The 23,448-nt window shown below is 41.4% G+C and overlaps 1 pseudogene; it reads left to right on the forward strand.

The window, feature by feature from the left end:
* The first annotated feature begins 31 nt into the window (after positions 1–31).
* Positions 32–20,397, forward strand: LOC112839092 (small ribosomal subunit protein eS17-like; annotated as a pseudogene).
* Positions 20,398–23,448: the final 3,051 nt, after the last annotated feature.

A 23,448-nucleotide genomic window follows, 5' to 3' on the forward strand; every position in this document is an offset into this window, starting at 1 on the left:
TGACAATGCTGCGTCATTGGCTCGCCTCACTCACGCGCAGGCGCTTTGTCACCTCAAAGCATTCCAAGATGGGTGAGTGCCCTACCTTAAGATATTTTGAGAGAGATCACATTCACATTTTATTACAGCATATTTTTATAATTGTTCTATTTTACTCTTAGTTGGGGTATTCATCTCTTACTGTGCCTAATTTATAAATTAAATTTATCATAGGTATGTGTATATAGGGGAAAAAAACAAAGTATATATAGGGTTGGGTACTATCTGAGGTTTTAGGCATCCATGGGGTGGTGGTGGGGGGAGGGGTGTCTTGGAACTTGCCCTGGGGATGAGGAGGAACGACTGTAAAGATAAAAACTCAAGTTGGCAGGGCACCTGCGTGGCTCAGTCCTTAAGCGGGGCGCCTGGGTGGCTCAGTCGTTAACCGTCTGCCTTCGGCTCAGGTCATGATCCCAGGGTCCTGGGATCGAGCCCCGCATTGGGCTCCCTGTTCGTTGCGGGAAGCCTGCTTCTCCCTCTCCCACTCCCCCTGCTTGTGCTCTTGCTCTTGCTATTTCTGTCTCCGTCAAATAAATAAAAATCTTAAAAAAAAAAAAAACTCAAGTTGGCGCCACTGTGTAATGGAATGTTTCTGAATGTCAAATCAAAACAGGGAAACTTTTTGCATGACCTTGTCAGCAAATGTTCTTTGTAGTTCTTGGAGCATTGAACTCTCAGACACAGATGATTACCTAAAGTTAATGGCTGTTTCCGGTTTTATCGGTTGATTCCTCTGAAAGAAAACATACGTAATAGGATATTTTAGCTGTGTTTTGACTACAGCTTTGAAGTTTTTTAAATAACAGGATAGTGCTTACAGTATTATAGAATTGGATACAAATTCTTGGAATCGCCTGGAATTTATGCAGAACAGGAATCTGTGTCTGGGTGAAATGGTTTCTCCTGCTATCACTATGCTTTCAATCATATTAATTGCATTTTATGTATTTATTTATTTATTTATTTATTTATTTATTTATTTATTTATTTAGAGAGCATGTCCTAGCAGGGGAGTTGAGGGGAGCGGGCAGAGGAGAGGGAGAGAATCTTAAGCAGTCTCCACACCCAGCACAGAACCCAATTAGGGGCTCGATCTCAGGACCTTGAGATCACAACCTGAGCCAAAATCAAGAGTTGGACGCTTAACCAACTGAGCCATGCAGGTGCCCCCTTTTTATTAAATTGCATTTTAAACAGAAGAAACATCAAGTATGGTTAGTGGTTAACAAGAAAAGAAAAGAAAAATGCAAAAATGTGTTGATATGATCCAAAGACCTATTTTTCATTCATCACCCCCTGAATATCTGAATCTTCCAGAGCCACAACATGAGCTCTTGCTCTAGAATGTTCAGCATATTTATTTTTGCTCCTCCTTCCACCTTCAGCAGAACTATTCCCATCTTTTTAATCACTGTCCACTACCCAGTGCACACGCATTCTATTTTAGTGGATTTTTCTCACTGTGGGGAGGGAAGCAATTAATCTAGAGTATTGATACCTATTAATGTTTAAGATATTTCTCTGTCCTGATAACAGGGTCATTCACCCCCTAGAAATCCAAATGATGATGCAAAAATATAAATGTCATTCTAATGGGAGAAACTGCGGACATCGCTGAATGCTCTAGAAGCAGAATGATGCAGGCAGGCTCTCAGGCTCTGCACAAATCCTGTCAGTAAAGCCCTACGTGAATCCCACATGGAAACCTACCGTATGGATTGCCATTGCCGTCACTATCATTCCCACACATGGAAGATGCTCAATATTTGAACATAGACCAGCTAGGAACAATCAACCCTGTAACAAATACCACCAGATTTTTCTTCCCTAAAGTTCAATTTTCTGTAAAAGTACTAAGGCTTTGTAACTTTAATGACTTCTTCCTCTTACCCAGGCCTTATCCACAGAGCCTCTTTCTAAAATCTCAACTCTTATTATGCCAAACAGCAAAAGGCACACATTCAGCACTGTAAATTTTTTAGCTTATTTGCTAGCTATTTTCAACATTCAGATTTGACAGGCCCAAATAAAAAAAAAAATCAATTCCTGTCTCTGATGAAGATAAGAAAAGCCAAAGTATGGTGAAATGGTGTCTTTGTCAATGCTTAATGAATAAACCACATAAAAGGAATAGCCTGATTTTTTTTCTCAGAAATCAATAGGAACACTCTCCATTTTTATATTAATCCACTGTGCATTAAAACCTAGAATTGCAGATTAAGCTTTCATGTAACTGTACTCCTTTCCCACCTGCCCTATTTGGTGATGTGTTTTTTTCTAGGCATTGAGCAATTGTCAGTCACCCCTGCATTTCACCAACTCCCTGTAAAGAAGTTATTTGCTGACATGCTGATCTATTAAGCAATATACAAAGAAATCCACAAGCTTGTGTTTCATTGAATCATAAAAAGCTTGAGAAAATTCAACAAAGAGTGGTGAGCAAAGGGAAACTTAATTAGTTTAAGGGAAACTGACTCAGGGGAATATGCTAATTTGCTGACTCCACCAGGATCTGGTTTTCTCTATGCTCAGTTTTAACTTTCAAGCCACGTTTGTTGACTGTCGACTGTCACAGGCCCAGCCTTTCGGAGCCAGGCTTGGCATCGGTTTTGTGGCAAAGACCAGCCAGGCAGGGAATCTAGGCCTGGCTCAACAGTGGCTATTCTCACAGTCAAGTCAAACAGGGCTCCTAGTAGGAAGGGGGTATGTTACCGGTCCCCCCAGGAGCAGCTGAGAAGACAGCGCAAACAGATGGCAGAGTTGGTCCTAATCAGGATGTCAAAGTGCAGGTCTGAGCTAGTTGGTGAAACAGAAAAGGGGGTCAATGTGGGGCAGGTTGTGTGCGTTTTAGATGATGCTTGGAATAAAGGGTTTTCTTCCACCCACACAGAGGTGATGTCAGGTACCATTGGTCAAGTGAGAATTATATTTTGGTCTGAAGGAAATCCTTCCCCGTACCTCTGAAGCAGTGTCTGCCTTAATAAGCAAAAGTGTCTTAGGGTGGGCTAATAAGAGAAATCCTGGGCGCCTGGGTGGCTAGGTCGGTTAAGTGTCTGCTTTCAGCTCAGGTCATGATCTCAGGGTCCTGGGATTGAGCCCCGCATTGGGCTCCCTGCTCAGAGGGGAGCCTGCTTCTCCCTCTCCCTCTGCTGCTCCCCCTGCTTGTGCATGCTCTCTCTCTCTCTCTCAAATAAATAAATAAAATCTTTTAAAAAAGAAAAAAATGAGAGAAATAGAAAATCATTAAAATTTTACAGTAGTTATTATTGCCACAGGGAAATTCCACTGATGGATGCTTAAATTAGTGGTCAGAACTTTAAAAATAAATAGGATATTAGCATAGCCTCAAAGTATCACCCATAATATTTAGTAATTATTGTGGTGCCTATTAATTACTGTGGTTCTGGGAGGTGGAGCTTAATTGTCCTTTTTTGAGTATGGTCTGGATTTAGTGACTGGCTTCTAATGAATAGAACATGGAATGGGAAAAATTATAACTTTACAGGAGAGAAACCTGGCAGATACCACCTTAACCAAATGATCAAGGTTAACACCATCAGTATGAGTCATGTTGATATCATGTACCCATTAATATGTCAAGATGAGAAAGGCAAGTTACTTCTGTGGTGTTCTTCCCAGAACTCCATAATTCCAGTCCAGTTAATCATGAGATATCATCAGACAGACACAAATTGAAAGATACTCTACAAAATATTCACCTGGTACTCTCAAAAGTGTTAGAGTCTTGAAAAACAAGGAGAGACAGAGAAACCACAAAAGAGTAAAGAAAACCTAGGAGACATGACAACTAAATACAACATGATATGCTGTGTTGGATCCTGGAATAGAAGAGGACATTAGTGGAAAGCTGGTCGAATCCTAATAGCCTGTAGTTTAGCTAGGAGTGTTGTTCCCACATTAATTTCTTAGTTGTAATCGTGTACCATGCTTATGTAAGACATTAACATTAAGGGAAGCAAAGGGAAAAGTCAAAAGAGAACTCCCTATGCTAATTTTGCAATTCTGTGCATCTGAAATTATTTTAAAATGAAAATGTTCTTTAAAAGACTAGAAAAACAATCTAGCCACAGTATTTTACACTGGGGGAAAAAAACCCACAATCTTTAGCTGCTCCAATGTTATTTCTCCTCACTCTGTTATAAGTTTCTAGTTAAGACATTGTTTTCTAATTCAAATTTTTTTTAAATTTGAATTATTGGCCTAGGTCAAGAGAATGAGAAGACAAGACACAGACTGAGAGAAATATTTGCAAGACATTTTTGATAAAAGACTGCTATCCAAAATATACAAAGAACCCATAAAACTCAACAATAAGAAAACAAACAAACCAATTAAAAAATGCACAAAGGAACTGGACACCTTACCGAAGAAGATATATAGATGGCAAATCATCATATGAACAGATGCTCAACATCATACATCATTAGGAAATTTCAAATTAAGCAACGACACACCACTATATACCTATTAGAATGACCAAAATCCAAAACACTGACACCACCAAAGGCTGACAAGGATGTGGAGCAACAGGAACTTGTATTCATTGCTAGTTTGAGTACAAAATGGTACACCCACTTTGGAAGACCCCCTTCCACCCACTTTGACAGTTTCCAATAAAACTAAATATTCTCTTACAATGTAATCCACGAATTATACATCTTACTATTTACCCAAATGAATTAAAAGCTTATATCCACACAAAAGCCTGCACACGGATGTTTACAGCAGCTTTATTCATAATTGCAAAAAACTTGGAAGCAACCAAGATGTCCTTAATAAATGAATGAATTAATAAACTGTGGGACATGGGCGCCTGGGTGGCTCAGTTGGTTAAGCAACTGCCTTCGGCTCAGGTCATGATCCTGGAGTCCCAGGATCAAGTCCCACGTCAGGCTCCCTGCTCAGCGGGGGGTCTGCTTCTCCCTCTGACCCTCTTCCCTCTCATGCTCTCTGTCTCTCATTCTCTCTCTCTCAAATAAATAAATAAAATCTTTAAAAAAAATAAAATAAAATAAACTGTGGGACATCCATATAATTGAATTTACTATTCAGTACCAAAAAGAAATGAGGGGCGCCTGGGTGGCTCAGTTGGTTAAGGCTCTGCCTTCGGCTCATGTCTTTATCCAGCCCCGAGTTGGGCTCCCTGCTCAGCGGGGAGTCCGCTTCTCCCTCGCCCTCTCCTCCACTTGTGCTCTGGCTTTGTCTCTCGCAAATGAATAAATAAAATCTCTTAAAAATAAATAAAGAAAAGAAAAGAAAATGAGCTATCAAGCCATGAAAAGATATGGAGGAACCAAAAATACATGTTACTGGGTAAAAGAAGGTAATCTGAAAATCATACAGGTTGTATTATTCCAACCATATTGCCTGGAAAAAGCAAAACTATTAAGATAGTAAATAGATCAGTGGTTGCCAGGGATTGAGGAGAAGGAAAAGATGAAAAGGTAGAGCTCAGAGGATTCTTTTTTAATTGACTTTATTTTTTTACAGCACTTTTAGGTTCATAGCAAAATTGAGAGGAAAATACACAGATTTCCCATATACCCCTGCCCCTACATATGCACAACCTCCCCCACTGTTAACATCCCCCGCCAAAATGGCACATTTGTTACAACCGATAAACCTACATTAACACATCACTATCACCCAAAGTGCGTAGTTTGCATTAGGGTTCATTCTTGGTGTTGTATATTCTAAGGGTTCAGACAAGTATATGATGATATGTATCCACCATTATAGTATCATATAGAGTATTTTCAATGCCCTAAAAATCCCATCAATGTGGGTTCATCAACTGTAGCAAATATATCACATTGGTGGTATATGCTGAGAGTGGAAGAGGCTGTGCATGCATGGGAAAGGGGCGTTGGGGACCCTCTCTATACTTCTGCTCACCTTTGCTATGAATCTAAAACTGCTCTAAGATAATAAAATTAGACTTAAGAAAAAAAATAAAAAGATGGTCCTGGCATAATAAACAAAGAAAATTTACCAAGTAAAGAAAGCCTCTTCATCCTTATTGATAAAATAGTACATTCACTGAAACATGGAACTTGCTACATGTCAAACATATTCAAACAGCTGTGTATACACAATTTAATAATCACAACATTTCTTTGAGGTAATTACTTTTATAATTATTCCTTTACAGATGAGGAAACAGAGAGATTATGTAACTTGCTGTGGAGACAAAAACATGGCACGGGGGAAAGCTGGTTCTTCCTTTCTGAGCTTACAAAACACAGAAACTGAGGTACCTTAAAATTTATAAGAGTTTATTTGAGCAAACACTCATTTAAATCAAGTAACACCAAGCTGAAAGTGGTTAGGAACTTTCTAAGGACAGAAGCTAAGAAGAAGTCTCTTATGGGGCAGATGCAGAAACAAAGCAAAGCAATTATTTGATTAGCTATAGCTTCATTGGCTGCTTTATTGGGGAAGACCTAGTTGGCTGTCTGTGATTAGATGTTCTTAAGTTTTGTTTCTCATTGACTCTGGCTTAGGTTTCAGTTTGCTTACATAGGCCTCCAAGGTGTCAGAGTCACCTTGGTCTAATGGTCTCCTTGTTTACTACTTTAACAGAATGTAGCTAAATTTGGGGGCATTAAGTAGAGTCCTACTCATAACACGCAACTCAAAATTATACGAAACTGTAATACTGACTGAAGAAGCAAATTTACATGGAAGTACATTCGTCTCAATAGAAAATCACATTGTTTTGTGTTCAGAACACAAATTTTTTCCATACGTTACCTTGAAGTTGTGCTTATTACAGATTTATAATGCAAGTACTCAAAAAGGGAGCACCCTTCCAAAAGAAAATGCCTATTTTAGGCTGCTATAAGTCAACATCCACTAGTTACTTTGGGTTATCAATATTTGACTCAAGGCAAATTTAATCTACAATGTTTCTATTCAAAACTAATCACTGAGGGGCCCTTGGGTGGCTCAGTCGGTGGGCGTTTGCCTTCGGCTCAGGTCATGATCTCAGGGTCCTGGGATCGAGGCCTGAGTCAGGCTCCCTGCTCAGCAGGGAGTCTGCTTCTCCCTCTCCCTCTAACCCTCCCCCATGACTCCTGTGCTCAAGCTCACGCTCTCTCTCTCTCTCAAATTAATAAATAAAATCTTTTAAAAAAAGTCATCACTGACGAAGCTCAAGTCATTAGAATATATATTATAAAGAATGTTCTCTTTGCGTCTGTCATTTAGAATATGTAAATGTAAGTTAAGCTCCCAGAGGAGAATAAATCACCTTAACAGAACACATAGTACTCCTTCTCCAGAGGGATTCATAGCAAGTTTAATGTGAGGCAAAGGGAAAGGGTAGGTAGGGTTGACCAGTTGTTTTAATGAAAAGCAGTCCTTTAATCAGTAGCAAAGAGAAAGAAGGAACAGAACAGAAAGAAAGAAGAAATAAGGACTGATTTTGGCCCTACTTGTTTCAAACTTTCAAGCGCTTCTTATTATCTGTAAAACAAAATCCAATCTTAGCATGTCCTGCTAGTTCTTTAGGAATCATGAATTCCTAGGCTGCAATTGCCAGCGATGATATCTAGGTTCCAGTTCCATAGACTTACTCAAGTTCTCCAGACTCATTCTTCACTTTCCAGCCTCGGAGCCTTTGCTCACCTATTCCCAAACCTTCAAAGGTCCTCATTCAAGATGCAATGCAGAGGCGCCTGGGTGGCTCAGTTATTAAGCGTCTGACTCTTAGTTTCGGATCAGGTCATGATCTCAGGGTCGTGAGATGGAGCCCCATGTTGAGCCCTGTGCCGGGCTCCCTGCTCAGCAGGGAGTCTGCTTGACATTCTCTCTACCCCTCTCCCATTTCCCCTCCTCCTGTTCGCATTCTCTCTCCAAAATAAATAAATAAAATCTCAAAAAGAGATCAAATGCAAAGGCCAAGATAGCTGAAAAGCTATCCCAAATCATATTTCATTCTCCAACTGAAATTTTTCTTCCCTCCCTCTTCCTGTATCACCAATGCACTTGATACATATGTAAGAGCATGTATCACATTCTGCCTACTGCGTCGATTATCTGAAACTGTCCTCTCCCCTCTGTAGGGCGGTAATCTGAGAGCAGAGATCACATCTCTTCATCTGTACTCCCCAACACACCTATTGCAATGCCTGACATGTCAAAGAATCCTAGAATCTTAAACTCAGAGTTGGAAGGAATCTCAAAGATGAAATAGAAAATGTCATAAGGTGTCAGGAACATGTTTGATGTAAGAATGATGGAGGAAAGATTGAAGGGAAAGTTTAGGAAAAGAAAATTAGAAAGGGCAAGTGTAATAAATATTTCTTAAGAATTTATTATGAGCCACACAATTCCAAGCCCATTGTATATGTATTCTCTTATTTAATTTTCACAACAATTTGACAAGGAAAGTATCAGTATCATTCTCTTTCTATTCGAAAAGCAAACTGAGACACAGAGGCTAAACTAGTTGCCGAAGTTGAGCAGTTAAGGAATGATGGAGCCAGGACTCCAGCCCACACAGCTTGGCTCTAATATACACTTGTCAGTAAAATCAAGCTCAGTAAAGGGGCATTGCACACATACCACAAGGAGAAGGAACCTTCAGGAATGGGTGACTACAATGTACTTTCCATCCTGCTAACCTCTGGATGCCCATACTGAGTACACTGGGTGTAATTATCTTGAAGTTCAAAAACCTTACCCAAAATGGTCAGCATTCACAAAATATTATAAAACATTCATATAATATGACATTTTCAGAGAGCACCTTTCTGTGATTTTTTAATGCACAAATCCCCATGAAAGGAGCACATTTGGTCACCGGCCCAGGCATTGTAGCCACAATAGAAGAAACAGTGAATTTAATCAAAAGCATGTACCTAGCCACCAGGGCCCCTTTGGGAATGCTTGCTAGAAAAACCGCATGCAGCTTTCAGTTTCTATCATCTGCCCTAACACAGCCCTTGTTTTTACTCCTTAGTAATAATTCAAAGCAGGTTGCCTATAGGAACAATTTTTAAAAGACTAATTTTTTATAACTTCGACGTTAGGCAAATTTTGCAAAATTTCCCATTACAATTAAAGCTTAATGAAATATTTATGAACTACTGAGGTTGATGGTTTGTTAATTTTCATTTTTTAACCAGAATGGGATAACACCCAAGTATCGATGTCCCATACATTCTCTGCGGTCATGTGGACAAGTTGTTGAGTCTCTTGGACTTTAGGAACTAAATGGGTCAGTTTAGGTTGCAGAAACCTCCTTAAACACAGCCCAGTGTAATAGAAGGGCACATTTTAAAGTTTAAAAATGCCTTGGAAACTGCTGTAAGAAGTATTTGACGAAGAAGCAAAATATGTCCTCAGTTCATCTTCAGTTATACACACACACACATACATACACATGTGTGTGTGCCCACCACAGTGTTGGGTACTTCTGGGGACACCACTCACATTATAGTCTAAATAAATGCTCCAACCTTATGTGGTTTTGGACTATACATGAGGTTTGGTGGGGTGGGGTCCTGAGCCGACGGCCAAGAAAGAATTCTTGAGACATTTTTGGTGCAAAAAGGTGGTTTTATTAAAGCACAGGGACATGGTCTATGGGGAGAAAGAGCTGCTGCCCTGGGCTTGTGAGGGGTGGCTGATTATATACTATGGGAGTTGGGGGAGGTAAGGAAAAGGGAGGTTTCAAAAGGATTTTCAAATGTTGAAGACTCACAGGATACTGGTGGACTTGCCATTGTCAAGTTAAGGTTATTTTTCGCTCTAGAAAGGCATTAACATGAAGGTAGTCGGGGGCTTCCTGGAGGAACGTCACACAGATCCCATCCAGGAGTGGGGGGGGCGGGTTTGCAGGGTGTCAGCTTGTGCTTTATCCTCAGCTAGCCTTCTGCTCCCTCATCACCACCCTGTGTTCCCCCTCTCTTTCTTGCTGTAGTCTCTTCCATTCAGTGGCCTCACAATGTGCCCATGTCCTGGGAAGACCAGATCACTTGCCTCTCATTCATATTATACAAATGCCACTACTTATTTAGAGCTTAAAGATCTAGCCTTCCTGCATTTTAACAGGAAGGGGGGACATGCTCTGACAGGATTAGAGCCTAATGTTTCAGGCTTTGGAATTCCAGGCATCAGTTAGCAAATAGCAGGAAATATCAGGGGATAGCCAAGAAGCTCATCCTTGATACATCACGTGGATGAGCACCTTGACCTGTTATATTAAGCTAGCCCTTCTTCCTACTGTTCATGAAACTTTCAGGGTCCTTCATCCCCGGTGTTGCTGTTGGTGAGCTGGAAATGTGGTGTAGCACAGAGATGAGGGGGAGAAGCTAGACACCAGGACTAACGGCCAGCATCATGCGCCTCAGCAGTGCTGGCGTCAGCTTCATCCTTGGGCACTGTATGCGTGCTTGACTTCTGCAGTCCCTCCCTGTTTGTGGACCTCCAAAGGTAAAGGGACAAAGATAATATCCCTCTCATAGGGCTGTGGTGAGCTTTCGGCGAGTTCGCACACGTCAACATTGAGCCCAATCCTTGCGGCACTCAATACATGCTAGCTAGAACGGTTAAGCAGCTCTAAAGTTACGTGGAACTCAATCCCTGAAGAAATCACCCCACAACTTGTTGTTTACAGAAGCTCGCATTTACTCTTCCCCAGAATTTCATTCCCGTCTCTCCCACCAAGATGACAGGACTCCAGATGTTGTTTCTCCCCTCTCAAATTACATAACACCTTTGATCCCTCACTTTCAATCAGGACTAATTGGCTCTAATTGCAGACATTATCAGTGCGAATGGTGCTGGTTGCTGATAAATGAGCTGCTGACACAGATGTTCTGCCACCACATGTAGATGAGGGGGTGGGGAGGGAGTGGTGTCATTCCACGAATCGCCCAGCACCTGGGACTCAGGCTGATGCCACTGGCAGTCTCCTTGTTTCGGAGCACACGGACTTGCCCACCACTGACAGTCATCAAACAATACACTCTAATATTATTCTATGGTTTGCTTTTAAAGAGATCCTTCCTAGACCAGGCCAACGATTCATTTCCAAGCCGCTGGCAAACATAATCACCTAGTGCAGACAGAATAATAGAACATCTTGGTAGCTCACATTTTCTGGGATACAATCAGGAAAAACCAAAGACCGTGTTTTGACTAAAGTTTGGGCATGAGAGTTTCCAGGGTCAGAGGGTAGACGCCCACACAACTTTATAGCAGTATCTTTTTTTACAAGGATTTTTAATGAATCCTTTTATTAACATTTGTACTGTAAATATAACATCATCTTTACCACAGAATTTATTCTACAACCGGTTTAAAGCATCAGCCTTTAACCTCTCAGCTTCCCCAATATGTTAATATGTCACAGATGATTCTGAAAAAATAAAATGGCCGGGAATGTACTTGGCTCGAACCAAGCACCCTAAGCTCAACCATCAGTGAAACTTGAAAAAAAAAAAAAAAACCCGAAAATAATGCATTCGGTCAAGTTCATTTTACAGAACATGGACAATATGGAAGAAAGCAGTCAGAATCTGAAAGGAAAAAAATTTTCTTATTTTCCCTGTTGAATTTGGAAATCTTTAGTTAGGGAATCCATCCTTTCTGCAAAGTTTCTCCGACTATATGATGTGTTATCAAGGTTAGGCCCTGAAAGACCCACGTACCTCCAGCCACACTGGTCTGATTTCCCTTCCTACAGTGCATTCATCCATTTTTTTCCCCTCATCTCAGAGCCTTCACCTTGTCTGTTCTGTCCACACAGCACATTCTCCACACCCTTCCCCACCACCTCCCGCTTACCCTTCGATTTCAACTTAAACGTCACTCTCGGGACGCCTGGGTGGCTCAGTCAGTTAAGCGTCTGCCTTCGGCTCAGGTCATGATCCCAGGGTCCTGGGATCGAGCCCCACATCGGGCTCCCTGCTCGGCGGGGAGTCTGCTTCTCCCTCTCCCACTCCCCCTGCTTGTGTTCCCTCTCTCTCCCTCCCTCTCTCTCTCTCTCTGAGAAAATAAATAAATAAAATCTTTAAAATCCCGGACACTGTGTCCCCTTGACCCAGGTCTCCTTCCCTCACACTCCAAACTACCACCTATGGCCCCTCTGGCTCCTTTGTAATGCTCTTTACGTAGTGATTCTTTACCATAGCTCTTTCCTATGGCCTCTACTGTCCCTGACGACTGAGACCAGGTCTTCCTTAGCTTTGTGTCCCTACCACTTACCATGAAGCCTATCACATTTTAGGCACTGGATACATATTTGTTGAATTAGTTGATTAACATATGAATGAATAAATTCAAGCATTCTGATGCACTTTTATAGGGTGGGCATGGATGGGCACCAGGAGACTGTTCCTTTTGGAAACATGACATCATAGGACTTTCAGAGTCTCCATAGAGTATTCCATGTCTAGACACACGGTGTATAGATGGTGGCCTAAAAGATAAAAGTGAAACCAAAGGCCCACCTTTTGTCCCAGGCTGTTCCCATACCAATCAAGGCTAAGAAATCATGGGGTGCTTGCTGGCTCAATCAGTAGGGCATGTGACTTTTGATCTCAGGGCCCTGAGTTGGAACCCCACATTGGGCATAGAGATTACTTTTTTTTTTTTTTTGAAGATTTGCATTTATTTGTCAGAGAGAGAGAGAAAGAGCACAAGCAGGGGGAGTGGCAGGCAGAGGGGGAAGCAGACTCCCTGCTGAGCAAGGAGCCCGATGTGGGGCTCCATCCCAGGACCCTGGGACCATGACCTGAGCTGAAGGCAGCCACTTAACCAACTGGGCCACCCAGGTGTCCCGAGATTACTTTAAAAAAAGGACTGAGAAATTGTTCTTTATTAAAACAGATAGTTCTTTATTAAAGCATATACTCTTGCCATTTGTCAGTTTCTAAAGAGCTGAAGGAATCCAAGAATGTATCTATATCCTAAAAGAAATGAAAAGAAAAAGAAAAGCAAGCACACAAATTACTACCAGAAATATATAAGTTTCATATCCCGGTAAATTGGTTATCAAGGTTAAATGGGACAGGAGTGGAATATGCAGGTGGCAAATTTCCAGGGCACGGATTGCATCTAGGTCCCCTCTAGACTGTGTAACCAAACCTCTGTGGAGGAGGAGAAAAGTGTTCTCGCTAGGGGGAAAATGAAAATATACAAAGAACCTGCCCTACAAATTAGACAAGTGATATTGTCTCTGTGTATATAGAGCAGTCAGGATACTTAAAAATTGTTATTTCAATGGACATGCTACCCTTTACATCGTAACTATTACTGGATATAGTAGCCAGGATATGACAGGCTGTACTATGGGAACAAATAAAACCCGAAATCCTAGTGGCTTAATACCATTGAACTTATTGCTCTCTCTTGCCACATGCCCCTTCCATCTTGGGGCCTCACCATCCTCTGGTTTCAAGTTGAACCAGTCTATTAGGGGAAGAAATCAACCAGAAGTAAAACAGTTCACTTTTACTTACATTCCACTGGACAGAACTAGCCACATGGTGAATCTAACTGGAAGAGAAGCTGAGAAATGAAGAGTTGCACACGGATAAGGGTGAGTATTAACAAGGTATAGTTTGGTCTTAACAAGTAATTCTGCTTTTGACACATGGTCTTCATGATTTAGCTAAAAAGACTATTTCCTTTATGGCTATTGGATTCAGCCCAGACACGTTTAAAATACACTCTCAGAAGCCCATAGCTTTGCATTTATATTCTTTGGCATTGTGCTCCAGGATATACTTAAGCTATTGTATTATTTATTGCCATATAACAAATTACCTCAAAAGTTAGCAGCTTGAGACAGAAAACATTTATTATCTCAGCTTCTGCAATCAGGAATTTGGATGTGGCTGGCTGCGGTCTTTCCTGACCTTGCAGTCACACTGTTGGCTGGGGTAAGGACACATCTGTGATTATTGGCAGGATTCAGTTCCTCACAGGTTGCTGGACTGAAGGCCTCAAGTCCCTCACGGGCTCACTGGTTCCTCACTGGCTCAGTTCCTCACTGGCTGTGAGGAGGACTTTCTCATTGCCTTACACAGGTACCTGTCCACAGGGCAGCTTACAACATGGCAGCTGGCTTCCCTTTGACCAAGTGAGCAAGAAAACAAGAGGGAGCAGCCAAAGATAGAAGGCAGTCTTTTGTAACATAATCCAGAAGTGGCAGTTATGGTTGTCATCTTCTAGTCATTAGAAGCGAGTCTCCAAGTGCAGCCCACACTCAAGGGGAAGGGACCACGCACGGACACGAATACTAGGAGGCAGGGATCATTGGGGGACCTCTTAGAGACTACTTACCACTGGTGTTCTTCCAGGACACCTTGTTTTTGGTCATCCTGTTTCAACTGTTTTGTTTCTTATTTTCTTCTCAAGTTTAGATCGATAGGGTTACTTTAGTGTTATAAATCAGATAAGATTTAGAACCCTGGCTTGGTATTCTTCTCAGGCCATGATGGTGAAGATGGCCTATAGATGATGGAAATTGTGAACAATCAATTTATGAAAATTATAGTAGATTCAAGTTGTACAACCATCTAAAAAGGACAAAGTATAGCCTTTTTCAACTATCAAGTACTACTTTAGTTATGTTGGGTATACTTTCCTAGTTAATCCTTCATAGGACTAGCTAGTTTTTAAAATTCCATCTGATATTTCTCTGTCAATTAAAGTATCTTTGGAGAAGTGAAATGGTCTTACATGGCTTCCCATCCATGAGGAGTCAGGAAGTTCAGTTTTTTCACATGCCCAGAGTTGGGGAGAACCAGAAATGTTTGCAAACAACACTAATCACCCTCCCCCCTTAACCTTCTCAAATATTACTATGAGGAAATCTTTTCTTGATTTCCAAGTTGAAGGTCAAATAATCCTATTAATATATTCATATTTGGGTTTGTATTAATAATAATTAATATTCTTTCTTAATACTCTATTCTTGGAACTGCCATCCAAACTGCTTGGACCTTCAGGTCCTCTAATAATAGGTTTTGATGAAGCCTAGACATGTTTGTTTGTCACCAGGAATCTCAAACTGTGTGTCATTAGTATTTGTGCAAAGTCTGGTAAATGGGCCCTGGATGTTTCTTATGTGTCTCTTAATATCTAAATTCAGAAATCACTGGTTTTTATATGTTTTCTAAATTCTAAGATGTTATATGATATATAGATATTTGAGCTATATTGTATTAAACAATACAAGGGCTAACTCGCTTAGAATTTCTTTTAAAATACATAAAGTTTTAATCTCTGAGAATTTTGATAATCCTATATATAGTTGCATAGAAAGTATAACAACAAAAAATATTGTTTTATAATAATCTTTCTCACTCTTTACAATAGAGTTTTATTTTCTGGTCTCCATGCCTAATCTCATTCTCTCCTTGGCCTACACTCTATCGGTGTGAATATTTTAACACGAATTGAGCTTGTAGCATTGCTCTGTTCACAACCCTCCAACGTCTCCCAAAAAGCTTGGAATAAAAGCTAAAGTCCTTGCTATGGTGCTGTATCTGGCTACATCTCTAATTTGGTATCTTACCCCTTCCCTCTTAGGGGCTCACTGGTTGAATGCCATGGCCTCCTCAGTGGGCGATGGGCTCACCAGGTGTGAGCCTCATGACCTTTCCTCTGGTTGCCTCTTCTCTCTTCCCATGGGTCTTCACAAAGGTCTTCATTCATAGCTCTGCTTCAAGTTAAAAAATATATATATATACACAGAGAGAACTTCCCTGACCAGCCTTTCCCTTCCTATTAACCTTCTTCTGCTTTCCTTTATAACATGCTTCGCTGACATTATACTGCATACACAACTGAAAGTTTCATGAAAGTAGGAACTGTGCTTTAGTGTTTTAGTCACTGTTCCATCCGCAGCACCTAGGACACCAGCTGGCACATTCTAGGAGTCAACTGGACTTAGAAGATCCTTCCAATAACGTAATTTTAAAGGCACTCAAATCTAAAAGGAACCCCCAAGACGGTGAGAACGTTCTTCTCCCAGGACTGTAAACGCCGTCCCTAACAAAGTGCCTGCCTCCTAATAGTCTTTACAGAAGTATCTGTAGTTGAAATAAATGAACAAATGCCTAAATTGAAAGGAATCGGTACTATTGCTTCTTAAAATGTGTAATAAACTCCTTTTTCTCAGCTAATAATGCCTTCCAATGCATGCCCAACCAAAAAAACAAAACACAAACAGAGATATGTAAGTGGAGAAAGTCTGGCAAAGCTTCCTGAAAGGCATCCCTGAAAAGCGCTCTTAGTGGAACTACTCTAATCCTATAGTACAAAAGCCACATATCACTGAAATTCCCTTGAAGAAATGACCCTGAGATCCCTCTGACGTCACAGTCAGAACCCAGAGGAGAAGACAAATTCCTGGTGTGCCTGCCCCTCTTCCCTGTTCTTCCGCCTGACAGAAAAGGCTCATCAATCACAGTGTCTTTCCTTCCACACGCAGACTTGGCCTCAGAATCTTCAGCAAGTCTCTCTTAGAAGCCACAGCTGCCCATCCTCCAGACAATGGTTATTTGTCATTGTTGCTTGGATTCGTCAGTCATAGGCAAATGATCAGAGACTGAGAAAGCACAGACTCTATCACTTTTGTCTGTTACCTAAAACAAAACATATAGACCTTGGACCTCAACAGAAGCAAACCTAAAATCCAGATATTGGTCTATATTACTTTCTCCATATTAGTGGATAAGAGTGGTCTTCATTTTGGAAACATGAAATCCAAGCTTTTTGTGGGAGAAACGTGATCCCTCTTCGAGAGATTAAACTTCAACTCTCGAGTACATCTCTTGAGATGTTTTATATCCAAGCTTTGAAGGTAACCTGTGTTCAAGTCCATTCAAATTCATAAATATTTACTGAATGTCTGCTCTATGGAAAATGTATTCCCTGGTAGGAATCAGTTATTAACAGATGGAAGGAAGCTAATAGATCCCCCATGGCAATTGTATTCAGAAATGACATTTCATAATATCATAAACTCTTATAAATGATTGCTTATGGGGCTAATGTAATCTCATCTTTCAGATGTGACTAATCCAAAATTCCTAAAAACTAAGACAAGTCTATTCTAAAGTTTGTTGTTGAAATTTCTTTGGGGAAAAAATATGTTAGTAAGCAAATTTGTAGCATAAGGGCAAATGTAACAGTATTTTTAACCTACAAGGAGAATAGTTTTCAGGGACTCCAGCAACATTTATTAAGTAGCAACAATAAAGGTAAATTAACAACAAGTCTTTATCTGTCCATTAAAGCTAGTCTATCAGGATCTACGTTTTGGCAAAATAATAAGCAATTTATTCAAAATAACTTAGTAGCTTAAGAACATCAAACATTTTGGATTTTAAAAAAAAATTCACTGTTCAGATTTTCTACTAATGCACCTTGCTTCTTCTTCCTGTGACTTTGGATTGGTCAACTTGTTATCCATACAAAAGACATTTTTAGATATATGTTCAGTCTTTCAGTTACAAAATCACTAAGAACTTTTCTGCAATAGAAACCTTCAATTAAATGACCAAGAGGCTTCAACAGTGCAAAATGAAATCCTGTTCTGCCATCTAGAGGACACATACTAACTGCCTAGAAAATATTTTAAATCTTAATATCTCCTGAAGTTTAAAATATACAGACACTCTGTTTATAAGAAGGATGGTGGGGGGCGAATTGTGAAAGAGATTGTTTCTTTTCCTCTACGACACTATCAGATTTCACCACACAGAAAAAACAATTTGTTTCTAAAGAACTGTAGATTGGGGGGGGCCCTGGGTGGCTCAGTCAGTTAAGTGTCTGCCTTTGGCTCAGGTCATGATCCCAGGATCCTGGGATAGAGTCCCACATCGGGATCCCTGCTCCATGGGGAGCCTGCTTCTCCCTCTGCCTCTGCCACTCCCCCCCCCCCCCCCCCCCCCGTGTTCTCTCTCTCACTCTCTCTCTCTTTCTCAAATGAATAAAATCTTAAATAAAAATAAACTGTGAATTAGGTATGTATCAAGTTGAGATGTACACCTTGCCAAATTCACTTGGCCCCAGCTGGCCTCCAAGGACTTGGCCACCTGCAAATGCAGAGCCCCACCTTGAGTACGTCTCTAAGAACATGGTCCTGGCCTGTTGATGCATCAGCTTAAACTGAAACTTTTTTGTGATGGTTTCCACCAAAATTTTCTGTCCCACATTTTAAAATTTTCTAAATTACCCGTCCAAATATATATACCCAGCATTAAGCAGCATTATAAATTGCAATGTGGCATTTTACAGGTACAAAGTATTTGCTTTTCAGAGTATACTACAACCTAATATACACTTTTTTAAAAAATCAGGAACAGATGGCCATCCATATAATCAAAGAGCTTCACAGCTAAAGAGGACAGTAAGATAATCTTCAATCTCTTCATCTCCAGTGGAAGAAACTGAGGTCAACAAAGATTCTATACTCTGTTCAACATCACACATTGGTTATTGGTGCTTTCACTAACACCCACATTGCCCAATCTAAGTCCAGTTTTTTTTTTTCCAGTTCATTTACCTATTCATTCAACGAGTATTTAATACATGCCTACTATGGGCTAGGCATTGTGATAGGAACTGAGGGGGAATGCCACATGAAAGAGACACAGTCCCTGCTCTCTATGAGCTAATAGTCTGCTGGGGATGAAACATTAATCAATCATATAAAATTATAAAAATACAGGGGACTAAGAAAGAGTTTACTGGGAGCAGGCTTGGTCTACTCAAGAGATCAGGTATGGCTTCTCTAAAGAAGTCATTTTTAAACAGAGATCCAAAGGATAAGCAAAGCAGAAAGAAAGAGCATTCCCAGGAGGGTAAACAGCCCAGGCAAAGGCTCCGGAATGGGAGGAGGCCCGATGCTCTTGTGGAACTAAAAGATTAGCGGGAAAAGGGTATGGCTGAGTGTGCAGGGGTCTCATCATCTGGAGACAGATGACAGACAATGAGCAAGCCACAAGGAGTTTCAAGAAGGGAGAATTAATCTGATTTGTGCTTTTGAAAGATTGCTCTGGATCCATGAGTGACAGAGAGAAAGGAACCAAGAATGGACTGAGCACAAGACCAATTAAGAGACCACCTGTGACAATAACTTGTTGTACAGCAGTGTCATGGCAGAAGACCAGTCCCACGGGACCGTGGTCTGTGTTAGCAGTGTCTCCTGGAGTTGGGCAGTACACCACCTATGCTACCGTACTTCAGTCCTGGAAGAGGGAAAACAGAGAGTGATATAGACTCCGCCCCTCCCCCCCAAAATCATATGCAATGGTATAAGGAGGTGGGGTCCTTGGGAGGTGACTAGGTCATGAAGGTGGAGCCCTCAGGAATGGGATTTATGTCCATTAGGAACCCCAGAGAGCTCCTGCACCCCTTCTACCACGTAAGGACATAGGGAGAACATGCCCTCTCTGAACTAGGAAGTGGGTCCTCAATAGACACCAAATCTGCCGGGGCCTTGGTCTTGGACTTCCTGCCTCTACAACTGTGAGAATTAAATATCTGTGGTTCAGGTGACCCAGTCGATGGCCTTTCTTTACAGCAGCCTGAATGGAAGAGGAGTGATGAATAGGTGGAGCAGGGAGGATTTTTAAGCTGGGGAAACTCCCCTGTAGGATACTATACTGGTTGGGTACATGTCATTATATTTTTGTCAAAACTCTTAGAATGTACAACAACCGAGAGTGAACCCTAAGATAAACCATGGACTTTGAATGATAATGATATATCAATATAAGTTCGTTAACTGTAGGGAATGTACCACTCTAGTGGGGCTACTGATGGTGGGGAAGGCTGTGCATATGTACGGGGCAAAGGGTGTACGGGAAATCTCTGTACCTTCTACTCCATTTTGCTGTGAACCTAAAACTACTCTTTAAAAAAAACCTACTGCAGCTTTTTTTAATCAGGGAACCGCCAACGTGGGCTGCACTCGCACCAAAACTATGAAGGTGGTAGACTGGGTCATCATGGAGAAGTACTACAAGCGCCTGGACAACAGCTTCCACATCAACAAGCACATGTGTGAGGAGATCACCATTATTCCCAGGAAGAAGCTCCGCCACCGGACAGCAGGCTACGCCACACATCTGACGGAGCAGATTCAGAGATACCTAGGAGAGGTAGCTCCAACCAGCTGCAGGACAAGGAGAGAGAATTATGTTCCTAAGGTCTAAGCCCTGGATCAGAAGATCGCTGCAATAGATGGTGACCCTAAGGAACCGCTGAAGCTCTTGGGCTTTGGCAGTGGATCCACCCTGCAGGTCACTCAGCCTACAGTTGGGATGAATTTTAAAAGCCCACGTGGAGTTGTTTGAGTATTTCTGCTGTGCTTGTAATATTTTCAATAAACCTCAGACAATGACAAATCTGCTAAAGAAAAAAAGAAAAGGGTGGGGTGCCTGGGTGACTCAGTTGGTTAAGTGTGGGACTCTTGATTTTTGGCTCAGGTCATGATCTCAGGGTTGTGAGATCCAGCCCCAAGTTAGGCTTCCGTGCTGGGGGCAGAGCCTGCTTGAGATTCTTTCTCTCCTTCTCCCTTCCCACCCCCTCAAACTCGAGAGCATGCACCCTCTCTTTCTCTCTCTTTAAAAAAAAAAAAAAAAGGAAGGAAGAAAAGAAAAGGGCTACTTCTGGCAATGGTTAGATTCGCCTTCCATCATACCTGCTTGCTGGGAATACACAAGGCTTTCGCCCACTCTCAGGGTATTCACAGTCTCAGGGTATTTTACCAACTCTCAGGGTATACTCTGGTTTACGTCTCATTCACACTCACCACTAGCCTGGAGATATAGAGTTGCCTCAAAGCCTAGACATTGTACTTTTCCAGGCTCTTAGATGGGAGTCGGCCAACCTAACTCTCTTTCCTGGAGTGACTCTAGCAAGCTTGGATTGTGGTGGCCAATCTCATGTTTTCAACAGGAATTCCCAATCAATGTTAAGCCAAAGCAACCCTTCTTTTCCCTTTCCGGGGTTCACTTCCATCCATGGTAAGATGAGCCCCACCCTTTCCCCTCCATCTACTCTCTCAGCCTTTCCTACAGAAATAGTAACAGTCTCACTTTGATGAAGGAAGAGGTCATCAGTCTGAAACAGATCTTTCTTTCAAAGCAAGAAAGAATCTGACTTATAAGCCAGTGGTTTTCCTAACATGCCTTAGCATCACCTGAAGAGCTTGTTGACATACAGATTACTGGGCCCCAACCTCCAAAGTTTCTAATTTGATAGATCTGTGTTCCTAACAGGTTCCTAGGTGATGCCGACACTATGCACTGGGAACCACTATGCTAAGCATTAGTCTCTATGAACAAAGCACAAGGTGATCTTATATACAGTCTGAATGGAATTCAGAGATTGGGAGAATTTCAGACTCTTTATCAAATTCCCCCAATGTAGAAGCATGTTATTGATTGGTTGGTTATTGATTGGCTGACTTTCCAAAGCACTGAGCCATCACTAACTGACTGTCAAAGTCATATGTACCGATGTGAGGCTATCAATGATTGACTAGGGTTGGTTTGAGTTTCATGCTGACCTGTGGGATTACAGCAAAAGGACAATCTCTTTTTCTTGAATCTGGAGCATAAAACCTTTTTATTCTCACCTTCGTAGGCACATAGATTGCTCTTCCCCCTTAAAAAGCAGGGGTATCCAGTTTCTCCCACAAGAAAGTGCGTCGAAATCGGTCTCTTAATGGAAGAGATCACCAAGGGGAGACTCACTGGAAATGCAGGGCTCTATCCACAGAGGGGGAATCCACTGGTGTCTCTGGAAATTATGTGTCATTGGCATCAACATCCACGGCTGCTGAGGATTTCATTAAAGTAAAATTTCATTCAGTAAAATTTATCAGTGCTGAGTTTTGCTTCTCTTTGTTTTTCCTTATTAGCTTATATCAGAACAATCTCTATACCACAGGATCCAGGAAATAAAAGACACAGATGAGAGACGAAAGCTTTTTCCCCAACACATCTCTCCTTATCGCAATAATGTGCAAACCCTTCTCTGAGGAGCTCTGTGGGTTCTTTTGGGGAGAATCAGTCACAGCCCCAGGCCCACCATTCGGAGGCAGAAGATGGCCTTGAATACGTTCAGTGAGAGTGGTGGCCATAACCCAGGGAAGGCGGCCATTTTCCAGGAGGAACACTGCAGAGACTGAGAAGACAACGACCGGTAGTGGGGACATATGTTCACCTTATTTATTAAGTTGCACCATCATTTTATGGACTTTACGCAACTTTGCAAATTCACAAAAACAAGGAAATTATAATGCCAATGAGGAAGGAAGGAACAGAAAAGAACAGGTTTCAAAAGAGAACCACTGTTTTTCTTTACTTTTACTTCTGTTTCGTTTTTAAGCAGACGAATTTAGAGAGTCCTCATTTAGTTCCATCAGGCATATAGTTAAGATTCCCCCGAGAATGAGAATCCTTCTTGCAGCCCCGTCTGCCTCTTCTGAGCGCAAGATCTCTGTTCAGGATCCAAACTCTAGCCAAGGGACTTCCATTATGTCTGTGCCTCCTTAGCGGGCAAAGCGTACTGGTAGGGAACTTCTCCATGTCCCTTTCATTCTGTTATTAGGAGAAAAGGAAGCCAGTATGAAAAGCTTCTAGAACTTTCTCCATGATAGTTAACAACTCTAGAATGACAGACACCTGTTTTGAATCCTGGCTGTGCTGCTTACTAACCTTGTGACTTTGGGCAGGTCACTGTACCTCTCAGAGTCGGCTTCCTAACTGTGCAATAGGAATAAATACTTTTGCCTTCATAAGGTTGTTGTAGCAAAATGAGCTAATATAATAGAGCGGTTAGCAAAGGACGTGGCATGTGGAATGCTCAAAATGGTATATGTTATTTTAACTCATGACAATTAGTCATCTGATCCTCTCAAACACATTCTTAAAAACTGTGGCTTACCAAGATATCCATCAACAGATAAATGGATAAAGAAGAAGTGGTATACACACACACACACACACACACACACACACACACACACACAATGGAATATTATGCAGCCATCAAAATGAATGAGATCTTGCCATTTGCAAAGACGTGGATGGAACTGGAGGGTGTTATGCTGAGCGAAATAAGTCAAAGAAAGAAAGACATGTATCATATGACCTTACTGATATGAGGAATTCTTCATCTCAGGAAACAAACTGAGGGTTGCTGGAGAGATGGGGGGTGGGAGGGATGGGGTGGCTGGGTGATAGACACTGGGGAGGGTATGTGCTATGGTGAGCGCTGTGAATTGTGTAAGACTGATGAATCACAGACCTATACCTCTGAAACAAATAATACATTATATGTTAAAAAAAAAAAGAAGAAGATAGCAGGAGGGGAAGAATGAAGGAGGGGAATGGGAGGGGGAGACGA

This window comes from Callorhinus ursinus, unplaced genomic scaffold (assembly GCF_003265705.2).
Source record: "Callorhinus ursinus isolate GAN/ISIS: 27379988/994484 unplaced genomic scaffold, GSC_fseal_2.0 scaffold63, whole genome shotgun sequence".
NCBI lineage: Eukaryota > Metazoa > Chordata > Mammalia > Carnivora > Otariidae > Callorhinus > Callorhinus ursinus.